Here is a 10,000-nt window from a genome sequence, read left to right as displayed (position 1 = left end):
TATATAGGATACATGACCGAGGTTATACTACTTCACTTTTAACTAGCGTTCGAACAACTTTTCGTCCATTACACAGTTCCAGACAACCACCTTTAGCCAAATGAAACGGCCTTTTTCAATGGTTAAAACAAGGGGAAAATTTGCCTGGGCGGGTCCAACGTTCTATTTTGTGCTCATACTTATTCTCTGCATCCTAAGCTACACGATTACGTTCGCGATGAAAAAAAACATCCCCAGCACGAGTCCTTCGCCAGCAAAGTAGAGTTGAATATCCTTCGGGTCGTAATTGTCGGAAGTATGTCCCTTGTCTTCATGACACGTGTTACAATCAGTTATGTGCTTTTTATATCTGTAAGCATTGTAGGCCAGTAAAATAGTGATTTGGCTTTCTGTGACATAGTAGGGAACCCTGGATGACGGAATGCAACCAGTTTATGACGATTGGTATGAAAGAGATTATTACTAATACCTGGTCGTTAGTCATCTGCTGTGTTCTTCGGGTTTACCTCGTCACAGACCTACATATAATATTACATTTGATTACATTATTCTGATACACATACTTTAAATATACTTTTGCTTTAGGGTTTCTGCTCGAAGTGTTTATTGGTTTGCTTAGCCGCTGACCCTGTTTCCGTTTCGAAGTATTTATTGTTTGGTGTTTATTGTTTGGTGTTTATTGTTTTGCTTATCGCTGTTGACACTTGCTTTGTTCAGTTTGTAACAGTTCTGCGCTCCGACCCAGATATTCAATGCTCGCGATCTCTTGGGTTAAGGAATTTTCTTGTTTGGATACGGTTTTAACAATAGGCACGGATGTTTCTATATCTTTTAGTCCAATTAATGGTTCTTTGCTGTATGGTGCGGGATTGTGGGATAATGCGTCAGCTATGATATTTGCTTTCCCAGGTAGATATCTTATCTTGGCTCCAATAACCTGAATGATCATTTGTCACCGAGTTCCTTTTGGACTGTGATTAAAGCCTTTGAAAAACTCGGTAAAGGACTCATGTTCAGTAAGGACTTTATCAGGATAGCCATAGATTATGAACTTAAAATGTACTAGTGAGTTAAAGATACCTAGCCCTTCCTTGCTTATTACTGCATATTTACTTTCAGAGGGCTTTAGTTTACGTGAATAAAAAGCTATAGGAAAGAACTGTTTATCATATTGCTGAAGTAGTATCCCTCTTACCCCTTGGTCTGAGGCGTCTGTTGCAATAAAAAAAATTCCTTATTTAAATCAGGGATTTTTAAGTTAGGTAAGCTGCATTTTCCGCTTTTAAGATATCGAACGCCTGTTGATGCTTTTCAGACCATAATAAATCTACGCTCTTCTTCGTAAGATCTGTTAAAGGAGCTGTCATCATTGAAGAGTTACATATTTACATACGATTGTAATACCCACTACAGCGCAAAAGTGCTGTATCCCCCTTTTACGTTAATAAGTACCGGAAGTTATGAATAGCCGACACCTTACCTTGGACTACTTTAAGACCTTGACTAGACACATAAAACCTAGATAAACATGTTCGGTTTTTAAAAACTCACATTTAGATATTTTACTCTGAGATTATTTGTCTTTGTCTCTGTAGCACTAGCTCTAGTTTATGTGAATGTACTTCTAAGGTATTAGAAAAGATTACAAGATCATCCATATAGGCATGTAGGTTATCCCCTAAAAGTCTCCAAACACTATATTGTAATTGGGGTGCAACGTAAGCCGGAGGCATACGTAAAAATTGATAATGTCCCCTGAGTGTGCTGAAAACGGTGTATGAGGTACAATCACTTAGGTAATGTATCTGGTAAAAGCATTTAAGTAAGTCCAAGTTGGTGAAAAAAATTTATTCTAACCTAACAGAGATAAGATGTCGTCGGTACATCGCACTGGAAACTATCGGGAGTCGTTTCCTTGTTTAAGCGACAGAATCTACGCAGATACGCGAAATCAGATCTTTTATGGCATGACATTTGAGGGAAAAATTATATGGGCTTATTTGATTTCCTAATGACTCCTATTACTAACATTTTTCAACTTCGTCATTTATCTCTATTTTGAAATTTCATTGAGAATCTATACGAAGGTACGTAAATAGCTTTATGTTTGTCCTTAGACCGTGTTTTGTGTTAAATTACATCCGTTTTTCTCCCAGAGATCACTCGCTAGTGGAGAAACTTCCTGGTTCAGGTAGAAGATAAAAAAAAAATTCTGCTGAATCACCTCTGCTTGAATGACTTTACGGATATTACTTTAGATAGATTATCAGAGAGATTCATCCACGACTGGTTGGGCGTGATTAAAAATTAGCAACAATAAAAAATGCGATATTTATAACTTCCGTATCCACGATATGTATACTTTTAGGGCTTTGTTCGCGGAAATCGTTATATTTCAGAGTGTCGGGAAGGATTAAAATTTCATTTCCCAGCAAAGTCTTTTTACACGCACTAAGACATTCGAGGGTGCATGCTTCTCGAGATTTTGCGTGCAAAGTGCGACTGCGGTTGTGGGAGAATTCTGTTGGGTCATTTGAACAATGTTACGATTTATGAGACAAATGTATAGTTCCTTTATATAAGTTATTATTGATTAACTGTCTCATTTTTGTTCAAACGGATTTTAATATGTTTGAAGGTTTATAGGATTTCCCTTTGATAAACACGCCTTATTTTGCAGGATGTAAGATAATATTTTGTGTATCCCTAGATGGATATCTTACAATTACACTAGATACAGATCAATGTTTTTTATAACTATAGAGGTATCTGTAAGCGCTCGCTTATCCGGACTTCTCATTAGGGAAGTTCGAACAACAGACGGTGAGTCCGTAAATACAGGATATTACGTTTACTAAAGGAATAAAACAAGATATTCTAATTTTTACGGCGCGTACAGTTGGGCTTAATCCACCAGTATTTATTATAACTTAATGTATTAAAATTACTAGAACCTGCTCTGATTACTTGATACTGTCGTGTGATGCATATGGAAATTCCTTTTTAATTTTAAAAAGGTATTTGGGATGTATGAACCAACATCGCTTTTCCCCACTCTGCTAGAGTCGCTTATTGTGTGGAATTTGCTATGCTTTGAACACTTGGTAGATTTAACTAACCTTGACCGCTTGACTAGGTGACACAGTCACCGAGTTTGCTTGTTTGATTCTGAACGGGCTACTGTTTCTATTTCTTTTTGTAATAATTAGGATCCTTCTCTTTATTACCATCGGCAACGTATTGTGTGTTTTTAGCATTATGTTGCTGGTTACGTATAAAGCAATGAATGACGAACTATTAGGAACTGAGCGATTACCAATAAGACAAGTTATCACTACTGCATACAATATTAACTGTTTGTACTTCATTCTTTGCTAAAATTTGAAATAGTGAGGGATCCTGGTCAGCGCATTTAGCCTGATGAAAGTTTTTTACAGACATGTTATTCCTTGCAATCCAGCCATATTTTTAAAGTTAAGTTGAGTCATTGAGGTTCGATATTTTATAACTCAAAAACTCAAGGCTAAAACTGCGATCGGAACTTGCAAAGGAGCATTTATTGTCATGACCCGAAATAGTGTTACCTCTAATTTATATAGATTTGTACGGGTGTTCCACTTGTTTTTTTGTGTGTTTTCTAATCACTACGGTGCTTAACGACCCTATCCATGCATCTGTATAAATACAGACGTCCACTGCGTAAACGCATATTCACTGTTTAATATGATTTGTTACGTAAGGGATTAATAATCACCCAAAATGATAAAATTAACATAGTATATGATTATGATATTTCAGTAGAACTTCTGGAAACAGACACTCAAAGATAAAAACTCGCAGTAGCGAAATCTCAATGATGTAGATAATTTCTGTAAAAAAGTAAGATTTAAGAATGTCTCGTAACTTCAGCCACAGGAATAACGAAATTCGACCTGCAAAGGAAACACTCAAAGTTACTCCAAATGAATAAAAAATTGTACTTAGCTTGCTTTTGTGGGAAGTCACGGTGTTCCGTAACGACACACGGCCTTGGTCCTCCTTCTCTATTTAGCGGATGACCTGGTTTGGCTTCAGTTTCCCCCGTGCGCGTTGTTTCGATGATTCGAGCCCTTGAAAGATCCGATGCTGCAGACGCGTTCGGTTTGTTTCTTGAAGTTATTCACTAACGATGATACTAAGTTGCTTGAAGAATCTGTTGCTTTCGTCGTCGTTGAAAAGTTCTTATTGTTTTCTGAAGTCGCTCACTAACGATGATACTAGGTTGCGTTGAAGAATCTGCTGCTTCCGTCGTCGTTGACTTCTTATGATACATGATTTATTATTCCTGGTGGTTTTTTCTTCGTAGGGACGTTGTAGAGTTCTTCTGGTACGCTGGCCACCAATATTAGGGCTTGTGCCTTGTATGATAAGGCGCCCTATGAGGTAATGTTAGACTTGCGATAATCTATACGCTAAGTCGGTTGGTATTGCACTTCCATCTTCAATGGAGTGTCTGGGGTTTTGTAGATCACTTACGAAGTCGGTAATTATCTTTACGACGATGTGTTAAACTCATGGTTCGGTGAGGTTCTTGTAGAAAACACTAAGTATAAAAAATTATATATTCTTCTGAAGTTTTACATGGTGAAGATCAAGATATGATTGTACAAGTCTTCTAATAACGATAGCTTGATCGCTTCTGCCAATGATGATGGCTAATCCTATTCCCCTACATGATAAAGCTTAGGTAAAGAGGTACAGATCTTCTAATGACGATCGCTAACTCTGTTCTGCTCGTCTACCATCTCTCTTACAAGTTATGAAGGAACAGACAGTAGTTCGAACATATGAACATACATACAAATGACATAGTTTCATACGAACACACAATCAAATGAGACACGCTACAGATCACGTAGGCCGTTTGAATCATAGGTCGGGGTAGTTGTCTCAAGCAGGGAGCTTGGACTGTTTCAAAACAAATGAATGACCACAGATGACGGCATGTTTATCGTTGGCCTACTTTTTATTGTATACGTCATCTTTAGCGTCTCTAGTCTGATCACATTCCTGCAAGCAATCTGGTTGACCTCTTTAGTTTTAGACTTTTATATATATGGACTAACATTCCATATTTTTATTATGTAAACACTTACATACTCAGTGTTGTTACAGAGTATCCAGCAAAAGATGGTCAATGGAGACGAAAACACTCAGGAAAACTCAACAATATTTATTAACAAAGAAAAATAATCAAAGTCAACCTTGTGACTGCCAAGGACAAACTCTAGCCCTTAAATAATCCCTTAGGATTCCTAACTACTAAAAACTAAGCCCTAAACAGAGATAATAAGAGAGAAACACATGAATGCAAATACATCAAAATATACAATATAATTGGCCAGATCAAAAATGAATAAAATAACCAATACCTATAACTAAATAGGATGGGAAGGAAGGCGAAGAGTAACAGGGAGAAAACACTTAACCTCCTACCTATGTTTATAATCTAAATTTATTATATAAACAAATATAAAAGCCACGAGGCTGTTAATATCATAAGAATTTATAATTGTAATCAAACAAACAAAAGGGGCAACAAATCCCAACTGTCTCAACAGTTCATTATAAGAGATAACTATATATATAAATAATAATAACAAAAATATCTCCTCACACTCAGAAGGGGAGTCCGTGATCCAGGACTAATAATAAAGGTCTTGCCTTACAGTAAGCCGTGATCCAAATAATTTCAGAACTCTGCTAACAGGGGAGTACAGAAGCACCAGGAACGAGGAGTCGAGAGGTCCTGCACGACCATACAAAAAGGAACGCTTACCTGGGATCTGTCTCCCTACTTGACTTCTGACGGGCATCAAGGCCCCACAGCTGCAATAAGTTCCAAGGCGTCCCTGGAAAAGCAAATGCTTCTAAACACCTCAGGAAAAAATCTTCACTGAGGTGGCAGCGAGATAAGTCTGCAGGTGGCACAAATCACCTGCAATACAAGCAGGACGCAACACCGCAGGTGGCCAGAAGCGTACCTGCGAAGGACAGCACTCAAAGTACAGCGTACACAACACCGCAGGTGGCCAGATGTGTACCTGCGAAGGGCGGCTCAAAGTACTCCCAAAAGCGTCAATAAAATATATTAAGAGCGGCAGCTGCAGAGCAAAAAGGGACAGCCTCTGTAGAAAGCCCGAACTGTTCTGCCCAAACACTCGCTCTGTCTCTTCTCACCTCCTTCACCGAGGGCTCCAGTCAAACGTAAACAAAAAGATACGAGTGGTTAAAAGGGTAATTCAAAAATTTTAACGAGTGGGGAGGAGGCGCAAAATCACCACACTACAACTTAACTTTCGTAATATATACAATACAAACCAATTCCTTAAAATAAATACTTAAAATACTAAATGTCGTAATATTAAATGTTCAAGAATCACAAGGTTGACTAAAAACTGAAAAATTACGTTAACATCTGATACTATATATATATATATATATATATATATATATATATATATATATATATATATATATATATATATATATATATATATATATATATATATATATATATATATATATATATATATATATATATATATATATATATATATATATATATATAATATATATATATATATATATATATCCATATATATACTATATATATCTATATATATATTATACAGTGGTCCCCCCTATTTGAGGGGGATGCGTACCAGACCCCCCGTGAATAGTTAGAATCCACAAATGTTTGGAACCCCTATAAAAACGATAAAAACAGCCTATTTTGTAAGTTAAAACTCAAGAAAAGCCACTAAAAATGTTCATACTTGGCTTTTTCAATAGTTTTATCACAAAAAGTGCATTTTATGATGAAATTGATAAAAAAAAAAAAACAGGAATTTGTGGATATTTCTCATAGAAAAATACAGCGAATGTGCGAATTTTCCGCGAATAATGCAGGGAAAAGTTCCCGAGAGAAATCTGCGAATGTGTGAGTCCGCGAATCCGGAGAACGCAAATACGGAGGGTCCACTGTATATATATGTATGTATATATATATATATATATATATATATATATATATATATATATATATATATGTTGTAACTAATAAGGAAAATGACGTTTTACGGTCTAACGGGCGACTAAAATGACGATTAGGTCTAACTGTAGAATTTAATGTTAATTTAAGTTAAATGATTCTATTTTTGTTATAGAAAATATTTAACTTAAATAAATGATTCTATTTTTGTTATAAAAAATATTTAACTTAAATACTTACAATTAAATAAAATAATAAAAAGGATAATTGATTTTTATTTACATTAAAATAATAAAATAGATAATTGATTTTTATTTACCAAAAAATAAAAATAAAATAAAAAAAATACAAATAATTGTTGTTGTTAAATTATTATGGTCGCAATATTAAATAATAATGATAATCAATTTCTGAATAAATTTTAGGCAGTCTTTTTAATATGTCAACCACACACCCAAAATAATTCTTGACTACCTTATTATATTTTATTTAAAAATCTAAAATCCCATATAAAATTTTTATCACTATTAGATTTTTTTAATGCCATAATCAATTCAATTTCCTTCTCTGAGAAATGACAAAGAAAACTAAATAACATGGAATACTATTGTATTTTAAGCAACTCCTGATGAAGAAAATCATGGGGACATATATACATTAATCTACAACAAACAATATATATATAAATAATAATAATAATAATAATGAATAAATTCTATATTTACTTTATACAATTTTTCATCATCCTATTATAACACACTAATAATTATTATTACAAAACATTTGAATGAAAAAAAAATTGAATCATTATTATACTGTTGTAAATTTTATGATATTGTATAAAGGTAAATTTATTTAATTGTAAAAATTTTTAAATAATTTATGTTGTATGATTTTCATTGATACGTGGTAATAGCACTGTTTGGATTCTTCGAAAGAAAATAGAAAATTTAAAAGACAAGGTTGTTTTTCTTTTGCCGAGAGATAGACTACAAATAACTTTCCCAGAATACAGCAGCTCTCAGAGAGAATGTTGTATAAAGGCAAATTTAATTGTAGTAAAACAATTATAAATAAAACATAAAAAATAAATTATTTTTTTAAATTGTGGTAAAAAAATCACAATTTTGAAATATTTAAAAACATAATTTTGTATTTTGTATATAATGATTATTATGAAGATAAAACATATTTTGAGAAAGAAAATAAGTTTTATCCAATATAGAGATTACCGGACGAATAGATAAAGATGAAATTCTTTTTTTGGGGTTTTTTTTTTCAATAAAATTCTGTAAATTCTACATCATCCACATTGTTATCCAAACCATCCAGATTCAGGTTTCATTTCACTTTTCTACAATGATATTTTTATTTGTTTGAACAATGATATTGATATAAGTTATCTTTTCCAAAACTCAAAAGAGGTACATAAGAATGAGTGCATGCACGTGTTCCCATTTAAAGGCCATGAGCGCCTCATGGGCACTATATGTATTCCTTCCTTGTAACCCCGTAAACAGAGGAACTTTTTTATTGGTGCCATGAGAGGGCCAATTATACTCATGCGCATCCCCCAGACATGTGATCTGCTTTTGCAAGAACGAGCACTTGGCTAGCATTAAGCAGGGACCTGTTCAATCTCAAGCCTTAAGCAGGAATAACAAGGACCTGTTCAATCTCAAGCCTTAAGGGGAGGGGACAACAGCCTGTTACTCAGTGCTTGGTTGGGTGCTATTCCCTCCCGTTTTTTCTCCCTAGAATAACACATTACTTCATCCGTGGTATTTTTGGAAAAGTATTTTTTAGAGATAGTATAATTACTTTCTGGTAAAATTTATTAAATTCCTTATTCTAACACATAACTGAATATGTAACATATTTTCACCTTTTTTTAAAAAATAAAGGCTGTCTATATTTTCAATTTCCAATTTAAAAAATTCTAATTTGTGTTCAAAAAACCATTTTGTTTTGATTTTTTATCGAGATAAACAAAATTTTTGTTTACAATTAATAATTATTATTATTTTCCTACCACATATTTATTTTTTATATTATTTTTGTTATTTTCTGATTTGAATATAATAAAAAAATAATAAAAATGGTGAAATAATAATATTAATAGTTATATATATTAAATATACAATAATAAAATAATATAATAAAAAACTCTATTTGAAATACAACAGATTTAATGTGTTTAATATCGACTTAATAGTTAAAATGCAATTTATCTTACAAAAAAAAATATATTTTACTTCTTATAGGTAGGAAAAAAAATAAATATTTTATTATTTTATTTATTTATTTTTACATATATTTCATTATTTTTAACCTCACACAATCTTTCATACTACTTAATTTAAGATCAATTTTCTTTCTCAAAATATGTTTTATCTTCATCATAATAACCATTATATACAAAATCCCTGCTTATTTATTTATGATAAAAATGGAAATGAAAACCTAACAACGGTATATTTGCAAAACCAGAAGACAAAAAGCTAGTTAGGAGAACCTAATTCTAAGAGAGAAAGTATAGTAACAAATGCATTCTGCTGCCTTGCAGTCTTACTTTTTAGTAAAAGGTTACGACCACTGCCAATAATAGGGAAACTGGCACCAACCTCGGGATATTATTTACGCAAAATATACTTGGGATAGAAAGCCTGTGGTGTGTGTGTGTGTGTGTGTTTGGGGGGTGGGGGGTTACCCCAACACATATCTTAATTACATAATGTGAAACCAAGTATATGGGTAAAAATATAAACATAATTAGCAATGCAATATAGAATGCGCGTTTACGTGACTACATACAATCCATAAATTTATTGTAAATAAATGACAGCACACTTACTTATGAGTGCAAATACAAATATGCAATTCCACGTGTATGTGTTTTTTTTTCCAGATAAATCAAAACACGACCCTCAGAACAAACTCGCACATACACACACTGGCACTTCATTA

The 10,000-nt window shown here is 33.4% G+C and overlaps 1 protein-coding gene across 1 annotated transcript in view; it reads left to right on the top strand.

Moving 5' to 3' along the window:
• LOC135212921 (ATP-dependent RNA helicase Ddx1-like) overlaps positions 1-10,000 on the top strand; it is a 407,348-nt gene that overhangs the window by 281,608 nt on the left and 115,740 nt on the right. The window lies entirely within an intron of this gene.

Source organism: Macrobrachium nipponense, chromosome 42 (assembly GCF_015104395.2).
Source record: "Macrobrachium nipponense isolate FS-2020 chromosome 42, ASM1510439v2, whole genome shotgun sequence".
In the NCBI taxonomy this organism is placed as follows: domain Eukaryota; kingdom Metazoa; phylum Arthropoda; class Malacostraca; order Decapoda; family Palaemonidae; genus Macrobrachium; species Macrobrachium nipponense.
This window is presented reverse-complemented; position numbering and strand designations above follow the sequence as displayed.